At 45.4% G+C, this 16,800-nt stretch overlaps 2 protein-coding genes and 20 non-coding genes across 28 annotated transcripts in view; 1 reads left to right on the top strand and 21 right to left on the bottom strand.

Annotated features, from left to right (window-relative positions):
• LOC122873028 (NACHT, LRR and PYD domains-containing protein 12-like) overlaps positions 1 to 16,800 on the bottom strand; it is a 1,034,258-nt gene that overhangs the window by 388,746 nt on the left and 628,712 nt on the right. The window lies entirely within an intron of this gene.
• LOC122873033 (NACHT, LRR and PYD domains-containing protein 3-like) overlaps positions 1 to 16,800 on the top strand; it is a 573,599-nt gene that overhangs the window by 221,117 nt on the left and 335,682 nt on the right. The window lies entirely within an intron of this gene.
• On the bottom strand, positions 166 to 237 carry trnap-agg. Its single transcript has one exon. It is a non-coding gene; the product is annotated as a tRNA-Pro (tRNA).
• Positions 1,434 to 1,505, bottom strand: trnap-ugg. Its single transcript has one exon. It is a non-coding gene; the product is annotated as a tRNA-Pro (tRNA).
• Positions 2,075 to 2,146, bottom strand: trnap-cgg. Its single transcript has one exon. It is a non-coding gene; the product is annotated as a tRNA-Pro (tRNA).
• On the bottom strand, positions 2,706 to 2,777 carry trnap-ugg. The gene has a single exon. It is a non-coding gene; the product is annotated as a tRNA-Pro (tRNA).
• Positions 5,841 to 5,912, bottom strand: trnap-ugg. Its single transcript has one exon. It is a non-coding gene; the product is annotated as a tRNA-Pro (tRNA).
• Positions 6,472 to 6,542, bottom strand: trnap-ugg. The gene has a single exon. It is a non-coding gene; the product is annotated as a tRNA-Pro (tRNA).
• On the bottom strand, positions 7,109 to 7,180 carry trnap-ugg. The gene has a single exon. It is a non-coding gene; the product is annotated as a tRNA-Pro (tRNA).
• trnap-ugg lies at positions 7,750 to 7,821 on the bottom strand. Its single transcript has one exon. It is a non-coding gene; the product is annotated as a tRNA-Pro (tRNA).
• Positions 8,388 to 8,459, bottom strand: trnap-cgg. Its single transcript has one exon. It is a non-coding gene; the product is annotated as a tRNA-Pro (tRNA).
• On the bottom strand, positions 9,026 to 9,097 carry trnap-ugg. The gene has a single exon. It is a non-coding gene; the product is annotated as a tRNA-Pro (tRNA).
• Positions 9,663 to 9,733, bottom strand: trnap-ugg. The gene has a single exon. It is a non-coding gene; the product is annotated as a tRNA-Pro (tRNA).
• trnap-ugg lies at positions 10,935 to 11,006 on the bottom strand. The gene has a single exon. It is a non-coding gene; the product is annotated as a tRNA-Pro (tRNA).
• trnap-ugg lies at positions 11,572 to 11,642 on the bottom strand. Its single transcript has one exon. It is a non-coding gene; the product is annotated as a tRNA-Pro (tRNA).
• On the bottom strand, positions 12,208 to 12,279 carry trnap-ugg. Its single transcript has one exon. It is a non-coding gene; the product is annotated as a tRNA-Pro (tRNA).
• On the bottom strand, positions 12,845 to 12,916 carry trnap-ugg. Its single transcript has one exon. It is a non-coding gene; the product is annotated as a tRNA-Pro (tRNA).
• Positions 13,483 to 13,554, bottom strand: trnap-ugg. Its single transcript has one exon. It is a non-coding gene; the product is annotated as a tRNA-Pro (tRNA).
• Positions 14,119 to 14,189, bottom strand: trnap-ugg. Its single transcript has one exon. It is a non-coding gene; the product is annotated as a tRNA-Pro (tRNA).
• Positions 15,383 to 15,454, bottom strand: trnap-ugg. Its single transcript has one exon. It is a non-coding gene; the product is annotated as a tRNA-Pro (tRNA).
• On the bottom strand, positions 16,021 to 16,091 carry trnap-ugg. The gene has a single exon. It is a non-coding gene; the product is annotated as a tRNA-Pro (tRNA).
• On the bottom strand, positions 16,656 to 16,726 carry trnap-ugg. The gene has a single exon. It is a non-coding gene; the product is annotated as a tRNA-Pro (tRNA).

Genomic DNA, 16,800 nt, shown 5'->3' with positions numbered 1-16,800 from the left:
GTACCCTGTAGAGAGTCTCTTTGGTGGAGAAGGGGAAGGGGGTTCTTTTGTCTGCTGAAGAATTGGTAGCTCTTCTAGGCTGTGTTATTTTCTGTTTAACAACAATGTTATAGATACACCAAAGTTAAAGAGATGAGTTTACATCCCACAACCTGTTCTTGGTAAGGGCTCGTCCGGGATTTGAACCCGGGACCTCTCGCACCCTAAGCAAGAATCATACCCCTAGACCAACGAGCCACGAAAACCTTTGTTTCCTTCAAAAAAAGACTCAGATTTCATCACTGTTTAATTACAGTAGGAACAGCTTTGCAAATAAAAAGCAATCAGAAGTGCTCCTTTGACCACCACTTTGATGGAAGCATGCTAGCAGTTTCCTCCCACTTCCAGTCTTTGTGCTAAGCCAGGTTAAACAGCTCCTGGACATATCCAATACATTCTGTTCAAAGGTTCAGAAAAATGTGGCTACTCTTCTCCAATTTGGAAATCACAAGTAGTGTATATTTTATGGTCTTCTGTTTCAAATCACATACATTCCATGTAAAGGCTTCCCAGTTTAGCTACTTTTGGCGACAATTCAAGAAAACAATTGTCTGAGAGACTAGGGGTGGAGCCTGTAATGACGACACAACAAGTACCCTGTAGAGAGTCTCTTTGGTGGAGAAATGGAAGGGGGAAGGGGGTTCTTTTGTCTGCTGAAGAATTGGTAGCTCTGTTAGCTCGCTGTGTTAGTTTCTGTATAACAACGATGTTAGATACACTAAAGTTAAAGAGATGAGTTTACATCCCACAACCTGTTCTTGGCAAGGGCTCGTCCGGGATTTGAACCCGGGACCTCTCGCACCGAAGCGAGAATCATACCCCTAGACCAACGAGCCACGAAAACCTTTGTTTCCTTCAAAAAAGACTCAGATTTCATCACTGTTTAATTACAGTAGGAACAGCTTTGCAAATAAAAAGCAATCAGAAGTGCTCCTTTGACCACCACTTTGATGGAAGCATGCTAGCAGTTTCCTCCCACTTCCAGTCTTTGTGCTAAGCCAGGTTAAACAGCTCCTGGACATATCCAATACATTCTGTTCAAAGGTTCAGAAAAATGTGGCTACTCTTCTCCAATTTGGAAATCACAAGTAGTGTATATTTTATGGTCTTCTGTTTCAAATCACATACATTCCATGTAAAGGCTTCCCAGTTTAGCTACTTTTGGCGACAATTCAAGAAAACAATTGTCTGAGAGACTAGGGGTGGAGCCTGTAATGACGACACAACAAGTACCCTGTAGAGAGTCTCTTTGGTGGAGAAGGGGAAGGGGGTTCTTTTGTCTGCTGAAGAATTGGTAGCTCTTCTAGGCTGTGTTATTTTCTGTTTAACAACGATGTTATAGATACACCAAAGTTAAAGAGATGAGTTTACATCCCACAACCTGTTCTTGGCAAGGGCTCGTCCGGGATTTGAACCCGGGACCTCTCGCACCCAAAGCGAGAATCATACCCCTAGACCAACGAGCCACGAAAACCTTTGTTTCCTTCAAAAAAAGACTCAGATTTCATCACTGTTTAATTACAGTAGGAACAGCTTTGCAAATAAAAAGCAATCAGAAGTGCTCCTTTGACCACCACTTTGATGGAAGCATGCTAGCAGTTTCCTCCCACTTCCAGTCTTTGTGCTAAGCCAGGTTAAACAGCTCCTGGACATATCCAATACATTCTGTTCAAAGGTTCAGAAAAATGTGGCTACTCTTCTCCAATTTGGAAATCACAAGTAGTGTATATTTTATGGTCTTCTGTTTCAAATCACATACATTCCATGTAAAGGCTTCCCAGTTTAGCTACTTTTGGCGACAATTCAAGAAAACAATTGTCTGAGAGACTAGGGGTGGAGCCTGTAATGACGACACAACAAGTACCCTGTAGAGAGTCTCTTTGGTGGAGAAATGGAAGGGGGAAGGGGGTTCTTTTGTCTGCTGAAGAATTGGTAGCTCTGTTAGCTCGCTGTGTTAGTTTCTGTATAACAACGATGTTATAGATACACCAAAGTTAAAGAGATGAGATTACATCCCAGAACCTGTTCTTGGCAAGGGCTCGTCCGGGATTTGAACCCAGGACCTCTCGCACCCGAAGTGAGAATCATACCCCTAGACCAACGAGCCACGAAAACCTTTGTTTCCTTCAAAAAAAGACTCAGATTTCATCACTGTTTAATTACAGTAGGAACAGCTTTGCAAATAAAAAGCAATCAGAAGTGCTCCTTTGACCACCACTTTGATGGAAGCATGCTAGCAGTTTCCTCCCACTTCCAGTCTTTGTGCTAAGCCAGGTTAAACAGCTCCTGGACATATCCAATACATTCTGTTCAAAGGTTCAGAAAAATGTGGCTACTCTTCTCCAATTTGGAAATCACAAGTAGTGTATATTTTATGGTCTTCTGTTTCAAATCACATACATTCCATGTAAAGGCTTCCCAGTTTAGCTACTTTTGGCGACAATTCAAGAAAACAATTGTCTGAGAGACTAGGGGTGGAGCCTGTAATGACGACACAACAAGTACCCTGTAGAGAGTCTCTTTGGTGGAGAAGGGGAAGGGGGTTCTTTTGTCTGCTGAAGAATTGGTAGCTCTTCTAGGCTGTGTTATTTTCTGTTTAACAACGATGTTATAGATACACCAAAGTTAAAGAGATGAGTTTACATCCCACAACCCGTTCTTGGCAAGGGCTCGTCCGGGATTTGAACCCGGGACCTCTCGCACCCAAAGCGAGAATAATACCCCTAGACCAACGAGCCACGAAAACCTGTGTTTCCTTCAAAAAAAGACTCAGATTTCATCTGTGTCAGGGTCATCTGTGTCAGAAGACCCTTATGGAGTATTTAAAATCAAGGCCAGTTACGTCGCCCGGATTGGCGCTACCGGGGCCCCACCCTGGAGCCAGGCCTGGGGTGGGTGCCCGGGCGGCGCCTGGTGGCGGGCCTTTCCCCACGGGGCCCGGCCGGGCACAGCCCGAAGGAGCGGCGTGGGGCCGTCCTCCCGTGGACCCACCACCCGCGGGAGGATCCGTAAGGGGGCGGTGCAGAGAGATCTGGGCGGCAGTCGAAGGCAGGGCCCGGCGACCAGATCTCCGGACACAGAAACTGGCTCTAGGGACATGGAATGTCACTTCGCTGGGGGAAGGAGCCTGAGCTTGTGCGGGAGGTTGAGCGTTACCGGCTAGATATAGTCGGCCTCGCCTCCACGCACAGCCTGGGCTCTGGAACCCGTCTCCTCGAGAGGGGCTGGTCGCTCCATTTCTCTGGCGTTGCCCGGCGGGGAGGCGGCGGGCTGGTGTGGGCCTGCTCATAGCCCCACAGCTCAGCCGTCACGTGTTGGAGTTTACCCCAGTGAGCGAGAGGGTCGCGTCCCTCCGCCTCCGGGTGGGGGACAGGTCTCTCACCGTTGTGGCGGCCTACGGGCGAACAGCAGTGCAGAGTACCAGGCCTTCTTGGAGTCCCTGGGAGGGTACTAGATAGTGCACCACCCGGGGACTCCGTTGTTCTACTGGGGACTTCAACGCCCACGTGGGCAGCGACAGTGACACCTGGAGAGGGGTAATCGGAAGGAGCGGCCCCTGATCTGAACCCGAGCGGTGTTCAGTTGTTGGACTTCTGTGCTAGTTACAGTTTGTCCATAACTAACACCATGTTCAAGCACAAGGGTGTCCATCAGTGCGCGTGGCACCAGGACACCCTAGGCGGAGGTCGATGATCGACTTTGTTGTCGTATCATCTGACCTCCGCCGCGTGTCTTGGACACTCGGGTGAAGAGAGGGGCGGAGCTGTCAACCGATCACCACCTGGTGGTGAGTTGGATCCGCTGGCGGGGAGGAAGCCGGACAGACTTGGCAGGCCCAAGCGTATCGTGAGGGTCTGCTGGGAAGCGTCTGGCGGAGCCCTCTGTCAGCAGGGTCTACAACTCACACCTCCGGAGAGCTTCTCCCAGATCCCGGGAGGTTGGGGACATTGAGTCCGAGTGGACCATGTTTTCCACCTCCATTGTCGATGCGGCGGCTCGTAGCTGTGGTCGCAAGGTTTCTGGTGCCTGTCGCGCGGCAATCCCGAACACGGTGGTGGGCGCCGGAAGTAAGGGATGCCGTCAGGCTGAAGAAGGAGTCCTATCGGGCCTTGTTGGCTCGTGGGACTCCCGAGGCAGCTGACAGGTACCGGCAGGCTAAGCGTGCTGCAGCCCGTGCGGTCACAGAGGCAAAAACTCAGGACTGGGAGAGGTTCGGAGGCCATGGAGGAGGACTATCGGTCGGCCTCAAAGAAATTCTGGCAAACCGTCCGACGGCTCAGGAGGGGGAAGCAGTTCTTCACCAACACCTTGTGCGGTGCGGGTGGAGAGCTGTTGACCTCGACTGGGGATGTTGTCGGACGGTGGAAGGAATACTTTGAGGATCTCCTCAATCCCGCTGTCACGTCTTCCGAAGAGGAAGCGGAGGCTGGGGACCCGGAGGCGGACTCATCCATCACCCTGGGCGAAGTCACTGAGGTTGTTGGCAAGCTCCTTGGTGGCAAGGCTTCCGGGGTGGATGAGATCCGTCCTGAGTATCTTAAGTCTCTGGATGTTGTGGGACTGTCTTGGCTGACACGTCTCTGCAACATCGCGTGGTGATCTGGGACAGTGCCTCTGGACTGGCAGACCCGGGGTGGTGGTCCCTCTGTATAAGAAGGGGACCGGAGGGTGTGTTCCAATCACAGAGGATCACACTTCTCAGCCTCCCCGGTAAGGTCTATTCCAGGGTACTGGAGAGGAGAATTCGTCCGATAGTCGAACCTCGGATTCAGGAGGAGCAGAGTGGTTTTCGTCCCGGTCGTGGAACACTGGACCAGCTCTATACTCTCCATCGGGTGCTCGAGGGTTCATGGGAGTTTGCCCAACCAGTCCACATGTGCTTTGTGGATCTGGAGAAGGCATTCGACCGTGTGCCCCGGGGCGCTTTGTGGGGAGTGCTCTGGGAGTATGGGGTCCGGGGCCCTTTGCTAAGGGCTGTCCGGTCCCTGTATAACGGAGCAGGAGCTGTGTTCGCATTGCCGGCAGTAAGTCAGACCTGTTCCCGGTGCATGTTGGACTCCGCCAGGGCTGCCCTTTGTCACCGGTTCTGTTCATAATTTATATGGACAGAATTTCTAGGCGCAGTCAGGGGCGGAGGGTGTCGGTTTGGGAACCACAGGATCTCATCTCTGCTGTTTGCAGATGATGTCGTTCTGATGGCTTCTTCAAACCAGGACCTGCAGCATGCACTGGGACGGTTTGCAGCCGAGTGTGAAGCAGCTGGGATGAGAATCAGCTCTTCCAAATCTGAGGCCATGGTTCTTGACCGGAAAAAGGTGGTTTGCTCTCTTCGCGTGGGTGGGGAGTCCTTGCCCCAAGTGGAGAGTTTAAGTATCTCGGGGTCTTGTTCACGAGTGAGGGACGGATGGAGCGTGAGATTGACAGGCGGATCGGTGCAGCGTCTGCAGTGATGCGGGCGCTGTATCGGACCGTTGTGGTAAAGAAGAGTAGTGTATATTTTTTTTGGTCTTCTGTTTCAAATCACATACATTCCATGTAAAGGCTTCCCAGTTTAGCTACTTTTGGCGACAATTCAAGAAAACAATTGTCTAAGAGACTAGGGGTGGAGCCTGTAATGACGACACAACAAGTACCCTGTAGAGAGTCTCTTTGGTGGAGAAATGGAAGGGGGAAGGGGGTTCTTTTGTCTGCTGAAGAATTGGTAGCTCTTCTAGGCTGTGTTAGTTTCTGTTTAACAACGATGTTATAGATACACCAAAGATAAAGAGGTGAGTTTACATCCCACAACCCGTTCTTGGCAAGGGCTCGTCCGGGATTTAAACCCGGGACCTCTCGCACCCAAAGCGAGAATCATACCCCTAGACCAACGAGCCACGAAAACCTTTGTTTCCTTCAAAAAAAGACTCAGATTTCATCACTGTTTAATTACAGTAGGAACAGCTTTGCAAATAAAAAGCAATCAGAAGTGCTCCTTTGACCACCACTTTGATGGAAGCATGCTAGCAGTTTCCTCCCACTTCCAGTCTTTGTGCTAAGCCAGGTTAAACAGCTCCTGGACATATCCAATACATTCTGTTCAAAGGTTCAGAAAAATGTGGCTACTCTTCTCCAATTTGGAAATCACAAGTAGTGTATATTTTATGGTCTTCTGTTTCAAATCACATACATTCCATGTAAAGGCTTCCCAGTTTAGCTACTTTTGGCGACAATTCAAGAAAACAATTGTCTAAGAGACTAGGGGTGGAGCCTGTAATGACGACACAACAAGTACCCTGTAGAGAGTCTCTTTGGTGGAGAAGGGGAAGGGGGTTCTTTTGTCTGCTGAAGAATTGGTAGCTCTTCTAGGCTGTGTTAGTTTCTGTTTAACAACAATGTTATAGATACACCAAAGATAAAGAGGTGAGTTTACATCCCACAACCCGTTCTTGGCAAGGGCTCGTCCGGGATTTGAACCGGGACCTCTCGCACCCAAAGCGAGAATCATACCCCTAGACCAACGAGCCACGAAAACCTTTGTTTCCTTCAAAAAAAGACTCAGATTTCATCACTGTTTAATTACAGTAGGAACAGCTTTGCAAATAAAAAGCAATCAGAAGTGCTCCTTTGACCACCACTTTGATGGAAGCATGCTAGCAGTTTCCTCCCACTTCCAGTCTTTGTGCTAAGCCAGGTTAAACAGCTCCTGGACATATCCAATACATTCTGTTCAAAGGTTCAGAAAAATGTGGCTACTCTTCTCCAATTTGGAAATCACAAGTAGTGTATATTTTATGGTCTTCTGTTTCAAATCACATACATTCCATGTAAAGGCTTCCCAGTTTAGCTACTTTTGGCGACAATTCAAGAAAACAATTGTCTAAGAGACTAGGGGTGGAGCCTGTAATGACGACACAACAAGTACCCTGTAGAGAGTCTCTTTGGTGGAGAAATGGAAGGGGGAAGGGTGTTCTTTTGTCTGCTGAAGAATTGGTAGCTCTTCTAGGCTGTGTTAGTTTCTGTTTAACAACGATGTTATAGATACACCAAAGTTAAAGAGATGAGATTACATCCCACAACCTGTTCTTGGCAAGGGCTCGTCCGGGATTTGAACCCGGGACCTCTCGCACCCAAAGCGAGAATCATACCCCTAGACCAACGAGCCACGAAAACCTTTGTTTCCTTCAAAAAAAGACTCAGATTTCATCACTGTTTAATTACAGTAGGAACAGCTTTGCAAATAAAAAGCAATCAGAAGTGCTCCTTTGACCACCACTTTGATGGAAGCATGCTAGCAGTTTCCTCCCACTTCCAGTCTTTGTGCTAAGCCAGGTTAAACAGCTCCTGGACATATCCAATACATTCTGTTCAAAGGTTCAGAAAAATGTGGCTACTCTTCTCCAATTTGGAAATCACAAGTAGTGTATATTTTATGGTCTTCTGTTTCAAATCACATACATTCCATGTAAAGGCTTCCCAGTTTAGCTACTTTTGGCGACAATTCAAGAAAACAATTGTCTAAGAGACTAGGGGTGGAGCCTGTAATGACGACACAACAAGTACCCTGTAGAGAGTCTCTTTGGTGGAGAAATGGAAGGGGGAAGGGTGTTCTTTTGTCGGCTGAAGAATTGGTAGCTCTGTTAGCTCGCTGTGTTAGTTTCTGTATAACAACGATGTTATAGATACACCAAAGATAAAGAGGTGAGTTTACATCCCACAACCCGTTCTTGGCAAGGGCTCGTCCGGGATTTGAACCCGGGACCTCTCGCACCCAAAGCGAGAATCATACCCCTAGACCAACGAGCCACGAAAACCTTTGTTTCCTTCAAAAAAAGACTCAGATTTCATCACTGTTTAATTACAGTAGGAACAGCTTTGCAAATAAAAAGCAATCAGAAGTGCTCCTTTGACCACCACTTTGATGGAAGCATGCTAGCAGTTTCCTCCCACTTCCAGTCTTTGTGCTAAGCCAGGTTAAACAGCTCCTGGACATATCCAATACATTCTGTTCAAAGGTTCAGAAAAATGTGGCTACTCTTCTCCAATTTGGAAATCACAAGTAGTGTATATTTTTTGGTCTTCTGTTTCAAATCACATACATTCCATGTAAAGGCTTCCCAGTTTAGCTACTTTTGGCGACAATTCAAGAAAACAATTGTCTAAGAGACTAGGGGTGGAGCCTGTAATGACGACACAACAAGTACCCTGTAGAGAGTCTCTTTGGTGGAGAAATGGAAGGGGGAAGGGTGTTCTTTTGTCTGCTGAAGAATTGGTAGCTCTTCTAGGCTGTGTTAGTTTCTGTTTAACAACGATGTTATAGATACACCAAAGTTAAAGAGTTGAGATTACATCCCACAACCCGTTCTTGGCAAGGGCTCGTCCGGGATTTGAACCCTGGACCTCTCGCACCCGAAGCGAGAATCATACCCCTAGACCAACGAGCCACGAAAACCTTTGTTTCCTTCAAAAAAAGACTCAGATTTCATCACTGTTTAATTACAGTAGGAACAGCTTTGCAAATAAAAAGCAATCAGAAGTGCTCCTTTGACCACCACTTTGATGGAAGCATGCTAGCAGTTTCCTCCCACTTCCAGTCTTTGTGCTAAGCCAGGTTAAACAGCTCCTGGACATATCCAATACATTCTGTTCAAAGGTTCAGAAAAATGTGGCTACTCTTCTCCAATTTGGAAATCACAAGTAGTGTATATTTTATGGTCTTCTGTTTCAAATCACATACATTCCATGTAAAGGCTTCCCAGTTTAGCTACTTTTGGCGACAATTCAAGAAAACAATTGTCTAAGAGACTAGGGGTGGAGCCTGTAATGACGACACAACAAGTACCCTGTAGAGAGTCTCTTTGGTGGAGAAATGGAAGGGGGAAGGGGGTTCTTTTGTCTGCTGAAGAATTGGTAGCTCTTCTAGGCTGTGTTAGTTTCTGTATAACAACGATGTTATAGATACACCAAAGATAAAGAGGTGAGTTTACATCCCACAACCCGTTCTTGGCAAGGGCTCGTCCGGGATTTGAACCCGGGACCTCTCGCACCCAAAGCGAGAATCATACCCCTAGACCAACGAGCCACGAAAACCTTTGTTTCCTTCAAAAAAAGACTCAGATTTCATCACTGTTTAATTACAGTAGGAACAGCTTTGCAAATAAAAAGCAATCAGAAGTGCTCCTTTGACCACCACTTTGATGGAAGCATGCTAGCAGTTTCCTCCCACTTCCAGTCTTTGTGCTAAGCCAGGTTAAACAGCTCCTGGACATATCCAATACATTCTGTTCAAAGGTTCAGAAAAATGTGGCTACTCTTCTCCAATTTGGAAATCACAAGTAGTGTATATTTTATGGTCTTCTGTTTCAAATCACATACATTCCATGTAAAGGCTTCCCAGTTTAGCTACTTTTGGCGACAATTCAAGAAAACAATTGTCTAAGAGACTAGGGGTGGAGCCTGTAATGACGACACAACAAGTACCCTGTAGAGAGTCTCTTTGGTGGAGAAATGGAAGGGGAAGGGGGTTCTTTTGTCTGCTGAAGAATTGGTAGCTCTTCTAGGCTGTGTTAGTTTCTGTTTAACAACGATGTTATAGATACACCAAAGTTAAAGAGTTGAGTTTACATCCCACAACCCGTTCTTGGCAAGGGCTCGTCCGGGATTTGAACCGGGACCTCTCGCACCCAAAGCGAGAATCATACCCCTAGACCAACGAGCCACGAAAACCTTTGTTTCCTTCAAAAAAGACTCAGATTTCATCACTGTTTAATTACAGTAGGAACAGCTTTGCAAATAAAAAGCAATCAGAAGTGCTCCTTTGACCACCACTTTGATGGAAGCATGCTAGCAGTTTCCTCCCACTTCCAGTCTTTGTGCTAAGCCAGGTTAAACAGCTCCTGGACATATCCAATACATTCTGTTCAAAGGTTCAGAAAAATGTGGCTACTCTTCTCCAATTTGGAAATCACAAGTAGTGTATATTTTATGGTCTTCTGTTTCAAATCACATACATTCCATGTAAAGGCTTCCCAGTTTAGCTACTTTTGGCGACAATTCAAGAAAACAATTGTCTAAGAGACTAGGGGTGGAGCCTGTAATGACGACACAACAAGTACCCTGTAGAGAGTCTCTTTGGTGGAGAAATGGAAGGGGAAGGGTGTTCTTTTGTCTGCTGAAGAATTGGTAGCTCTTCTAGGCTGTGTTAGTTTCTGTATAACAACGATGTTATAGATACACCAAAGATAAAGAGGTGAGTTTACATCCCACAACCCCGTTCTTGGCAAGGGCTCGTCCGGGATTTGAACCGGGACCTCTCACACCAAAGCGAGAATCATACCCCTAGACCAACGAGCCACGAAAACCTTTGTTTCCTTCAAAAAAAGACTCAGATTTCATCACTGTTTAATTACAGTAGGAACAGCTTTGCAAATAAAAAGCAATCAGAAGTGCTCCTTTGACCACCACTTTGATGGAAGCATGCTAGCAGTTTCCTCCCACTTCCAGTCTTTGTGCTAAGCCAGGTTAAACAGCTCCTGGACATATCCAATACATTCTGTTCAAAGGTTCAGAAAAATGTGGCTACTCTTCTCCAATTTGGAAATCACAAGTAGTGTATATTTTATGGTCTTCTGTTTCAAATCACATACATTCCATGTAAAGGCTTCCCAGTTTAGCTACTTTTGGCGACAATTCAAGAAAACAATTGTCTAAGAGACTAGGGGTGGAGCCTGTAATGACGACACAACAAGTACCCTGTAGAGAGTCTCTTTGGTGGAGAAATGGAAGGGGGAAGGGTGTTCTTTTGTCTGCTGAAGAATTGGTAGCTCTTCTAGGCTGTGTTAGTTTCTGTATAACAACGATGTTATAGATACACCAAAGATAAAGAGGTGAGTTTACATCCCACAACCCGTTCTTGGCAAGGGCTCGTCCGGGATTTGAACCCGGGACCTCTCGCACCCAAAGCGAGAATCATACCCCTAGACCAACGAGCCACGAAAACCTTTGTTTCCTTCAAAAAAAGACTCAGATTTCATCACTGTTTAATTACAGTAGGAACAGCTTTGCAAATAAAAAGCAATCAGAAGTGCTCCTTTGACCACCACTTTGATGGAAGCATGCTAGCAGTTTCCTCCCACTTCCAGTCTTTGTGCTAAGCCAGGTTAAACAGCTCCTGGACATATCCAATACATTCTGTTCAAAGGTTCAGAAAAATGTGGCTACTCTTCTCCAATTTGGAAATCACAAGTAGTGTATATTTTATGGTCTTCTGTTTCAAATCACATACATTCCATGTAAAGGCTTCCCAGTTTAGCTACTTTTGGCGACAATTCAAGAAAACAATTGTCTAAGAGACTAGGGGTGGAGCCTGTAATGACGACACAACAAGTACCCTGTAGAGAGTCTCTTTGGTGGAGAAATGGAAGGGGAAGGGGGTTCTTTTGTCTGCTGAAGAATTGGTAGCTCTGTTAGGCTGTGTTAGTTTCTGTATAACAACGATGTTATAGATACACCAAAGATAAAGAGGTGAGTTTACATCCCACAACCCGTTCTTGGCAAGGGCTCGTCCGGGATTTGAACCGGGACCTCTCGCACCCAAAGCGAGAATCATACCCCTAGACCAACGAGCCACGAAAACCTTTGTTTCCTTCAAAAAAGACTCAGATTTCATCACTGTTTAATTACAGTAGGAACAGCTTTGCAAATAAAAAGCAATCAGAAGTGCTCCTTTGACCACCACTTTGATGGAAGCATGCTAGCAGTTTCCTCCCACTTCCAGTCTTTGTGCTAAGCCAGGTTAAACAGCTCCTGGACATATCCAATACATTCTGTTCAAAGGTTCAGAAAAATGTGGCTACTCTTCTCCAATTTGGAAATCACAAGTAGTGTATATTTTTTGGTCTTCTGTTTCAAATCACATACATTCCATGTAAAGGCTTCCCAGTTTAGCTACTTTTGGCGACAATTCAAGAAAACAATTGTCTAAGAGACTAGGGGTGGAGCCTGTAATGACGACACAACAAGTACCCTGTAGAGAGTCTCTTTGGTGGAGAAATGGAAGGGGGAAGGGGGTTCTTTTGTCTGCTGAAGAATTGGTAGCTCTTCTAGGCTGTGTTAGTTTCTGTTTAACAACGATGTTATAGATACACCAAAGTTAAAGAGGTGAGTTTACATCCCACAACCCGTTCTTGGCAAGGGCTCGTCCGGGATTTGAACCCGGGACCTCTCGCACCCAAAGCGAGAATAATACCCCTAGACCAACGAGCCACGAAAACCTTTGTTTCCTTCAAAAAAAGACTCAGATTTCATCACTGTTTAATTACAGTAGGAACAGCTTTGCAAATAAAAAGCAATCAGAAGTGCTCCTTTGACCACCACTTTGATGGAAGCATGCTAGCAGTTTCCTCCCACTTCCAGTCTTTGTGCTAAGCCAGGTTAAACAGCTCCTGGACATATCCAATACATTCTGTTCAAAGGTTCAGAAAAATGTGGCTACTCTTCTCCAATTTGGAAATCACAAGTAGTGTATATTTTATGGTCTTCTGTTTCAAATCACATACATTCCATGTAAAGGCTTCCCAGTTTAGCTACTTTTGGCGACAATTCAAGAAAACAATTGTCTGAGAGACTAGGGGTGGAGCCTGTAATGACGACACAACAAGTACCCTGTAGAGAGTCTCTTTGGTGGAGAAATGGAAGGGGGAAGGGGTTCTTTTGTCTGCTGAAGAATTGGTAGCTCTTCTAGGCTGTGTTAGTTTCTGTATAACAACGATGTTATAGATACACCAAAGTTAAAGAGGTGAGTTTACATCCCACAACCCGTTCTTGGCAAGGGCTCGTCCGGGATTTGAACCCGGGACCTCTCGCACCCAAAGCGAGAATCATACCCCTAGACCAACGAGCCACGAAAACCTTTGTTTCCTTCAAAAAAAGACTCAGATTTCATCACTGTTTAATTACAGTAGGAACAGCTTTGCAAATAAAAAGCAATCAGAAGTGCTCCTTTGACCACCACTTTGATGGAAGCATGCTAGCAGTTTCCTCCCACTTCCAGTCTTTGTGCTAAGCCAGGTTAAACAGCTCCTGGACATATCCAATACATTCTGTTCAAAGGTTCAGAAAAATGTGGCTACTCTTCTCCAATTTGGAAATCACAAGTAGTGTATATTTTATGGTCTTCTGTTTCAAATCACATACATTCCATGTAAAGGCTTCCCAGTTTAGCTACTTTTGGCGACAATTCAAGAAAACAATTGTCTAAGAGACTAGGGGTGGAGCCTGTAATGACGACACAACAAGTACCCTGTAGAGAGTCTCTTTGGTGGAGAAATGGAAGGGGGAAGGGGGTTCTTTTGTCTGCTGAAGAATTGGTAGCTCTTCTAGGCTGTGTTAGTTTCTGTTTAACAACGATGTTATAGATACACCAAAGATAAAGAGGTGAGTTTACATCCCACAACCCGTTCTTGGCAAGGGCTCGTCCGGGATTTGAACCCGGGACCTCTCGCACCCAAAGCGAGAATCATACCCCTAGACCAACGAGCCACGAAAACCTTTGTTTCCTTCAAAAAAAGACTCAGATTTCATCACTGTTTAATTACAGTAGGAACAGCTTTGCAAATAAAAAGCAATCAGAAGTGCTCCTTTGACCACCACTTTGATGGAAGCATGCTAGCAGTTTCCTCCCACTTCCAGTCTTTGTGCTAAGCCAGGTTAAACAGCTCCTGGACATATCCAATACATTCTGTTCAAAGGTTCAGAAAAATGTGGCTACTCTTCTCCAATTTGGAAATCACAAGTAGTGTATATTTTATGGTCTTCTGTTTCAAATCACATACATTCCATGTAAAGGCTTCCCAGTTTAGCTACTTTTGGCGACAATTCAAGAAAACAATTGTCTAAGAGACTAGGGGTGGAGCCTGTAATGACGACACAACAAGTACCCTGTAGAGAGTCTCTTTGGTGGAGAAATGGAAGGGGAAGGGGTTCTTTTGTCTGCTGAAGAATTGGTAGCTCTTCTAGGCTGTGTTAGTTTCTGTATAACAACGATGTTATAGATACACCAAAGATAAAGAGGTGAGTTTACATCCCACAACCCGTTCTTGGCAAGGGCTCGTCCGGGATTTGAACCGGGACCTCTCGCACCCAAAGCGAGAATCATACCCCTAGACCAACGAGCCACGAAAACCTTTGTTTCCTTCAAAAAAGACTCAGATTTCATCACTGTTTAATTACAGTAGGAACAGCTTTGCAAATAAAAAGCAATCAGAAGTGCTCCTTTGACCACCACTTTGATGGAAGCATGCTAGCAGTTTCCTCCCACTTCCAGTCTTTGTGCTAAGCCAGGTTAAACAGCTCCTGGACATATCCAATACATTCTGTTCAAAGGTTCAGAAAAATGTGGCTACTCTTCTCCAATTTGGAAATCACAAGTAGTGTATATTTTATGGTCTTCTGTTTCAAATCACATACATTCCATGTAAAGGCTTCCCAGTTTAGCTACTTTTGGCGACAATTCAAGAAAACAATTGTCTGAGAGACTAGGGGTGGAGCCTGTAATGACGACACAACAAGTACCCTGTAGAGAGTCTCTTTGGTGGAGAAGGGGGAAGGGGGTTCTTTTGTCTGCTGAAGAATTGGTAGCTCTTCTAGGCTGTGTTAGTTTCTGTATAACAACGATGTTATAGATACACCAAAGTTAAAGAGGTGAGTTTACATCCCACAACCCGTTCTTGGCAAGGGCTCGTCCGGGATTTGAACCGGGACCTCTCGCACCCAAACGAGAATCATACCCCTAGACCAACGAGCCACGAAAACCTTTGTTTCCTTCAAAAAAAGACTCAGATTTCATCACTGTTTAATTACAGTAGGAACAGCTTTGCAAATAAAAAGCAATCAGAAGTGCTCCTTTGACCACCACTTTGATGGAAGCATGCTAGCAGTTTCCTCCCACTTCCAGTCTTTGTGCTAAGCCAGGTTAAACAGCTCCTGGACATATCCAATACATTCTGTTCAAAGGTTCAGAAAAATGTGGCTACTCTTCTCCAATTTGGAAATCACAAGTAGTGTATATTTTATGGTCTTCTGTTTCAAATCACATACATTCCATGTAAAGGCTTCCCAGTTTAGCTACTTTTGGCGACAATTCAAGAAAACAATTGTCTGAGAGACTAGGGGTGGAGCCTGTAATGACGACACAACAAGTACCCTGTAGAGAGTCTCTTTGGTGGAGAAATGGAAGGGGAAGGGGTTCTTTTGTCTGCTGAAGAATTGGTAGCTCTTCTAGGCTGTGTTAGTTTCTGTATAACAACGATGTTATAGATACACCAAAGTTAAAGAGGTGAGTTTACATCCCACAACCCGTTCTTGGCAAGGGCTCGTCCGGGATTTGAACCCGGGACCTCTCGCACCCAAAGCGAGAATCATACCCCTAGACCAACGAGCCACGAAAACCTTTGTTTCCTTCAAAAAAAGACTCAGATTTCATCACTGTTTAATTACAGTAGGAACAGCTTTGCAAATAAAAAGCAATCAGAAGTGCTCCTTTGACCACCACTTTGATGGAAGCATGCTAGCAGTTTCCTCCCACTTCCAGTCTTTGTGCTAAGCCAGGTTAAACAGCTCCTGGACATATCCAATACATTCTGTTCAAAGGTTCAGAAAAATGTGGCTACTCTTCTCCAATTTGGAAATCACAAGTAGTGTATATTTTATGGTCTTCTGTTTCAAATCACATACATTCCATGTAAAGGCTTCCCAGTTTAGCTACTTTTGGCGACAATTCAAGAAAACAATTGTCTAAGAGACTAGGGGTGGAGCCTGTAATGACGACACAACAAGTACCCTGTAGAGAGTCTCTTTGGTGGAGAAATGGAAGGGGGGAAGGGGTTCTTTTGTCTGCTGAAGAATTGGTAGCTCTTCTAGGCTGTGTTAGTTTCTGTATAACAACGATGTTATAGATACACCAAAGTTAAAGAGGTGAGTTTACATCCCACAACCCGTTCTTGGCAAGGGCTCGTCCGGGATTTGAACCGGGACCTCTCGCACCCAAAGCGAGAATCATACCCCTAGACCAACGAGCCACGAAAACCTTTGTTTCCTTCAAAAAAGACTCAGATTTCATCACTGTTTAATTACAGTAGGAACAGCTTTGCAAATAAAAAGCAATCAGAAGTGCTCCTTTGACCACCACTTTGATGGAAGCATGCTAGCAGTTTCCTCCCACTTCCAGTCTTTGTGCTAAGCCAGGTTAAACAGCTCCTGGACATATCCAATACATTCTGTTCAAAGGTTCAGAAAAATGTGGCTACTCTTCTCCAATTTGGAAATCACAAGTAGTGTATATTTTATGGTCTTCTGTTTCAAATCACATACATTCCATGTAAAGGCTTCCCAGTTTAGCTACTTTTGGCGACAATTCAAGAAAACAATTGTCTGAGAGACTAGGGGTGGAGCCTGTAATGACGACACAACAAGTACCCTGTAGAGAGTCTCTTTGGTGGAGAAATGGAAGGGGAAGGGGGTTCTTTTGTCTGCTGAAGAATTGGTAGCTCTTCTAGGCTGTGTTAGTTTCTGTATAACAACGATGTTATAGATACACCAAAGTTAAAGAGGTGAGTTTACATCCCACAACCCGTTCTTGGCAAGGGCTCGTCCGGGATTTGAACCGGGACCTCTCGCACCCAAAGCGAGAATCATACCCCTAGACCAACGAGCCACGAAAACCTTTGTTTCCTTCAAAAAAGACTCAGATTTCATCACTGTTTAATTACAGTAGGAACAGCTTTGCAA

The sequence above is a fragment of the Siniperca chuatsi genome, linkage group LG3 (genome assembly GCF_020085105.1).
Source record: "Siniperca chuatsi isolate FFG_IHB_CAS linkage group LG3, ASM2008510v1, whole genome shotgun sequence".
Classification (NCBI taxonomy): Eukaryota; Metazoa; Chordata; class Actinopteri; order Centrarchiformes; family Sinipercidae; genus Siniperca; species Siniperca chuatsi.
The sequence above is the reverse complement of the archived record's forward strand: the minus strand, read 5'-3'. Positions and strand labels throughout refer to the sequence as shown.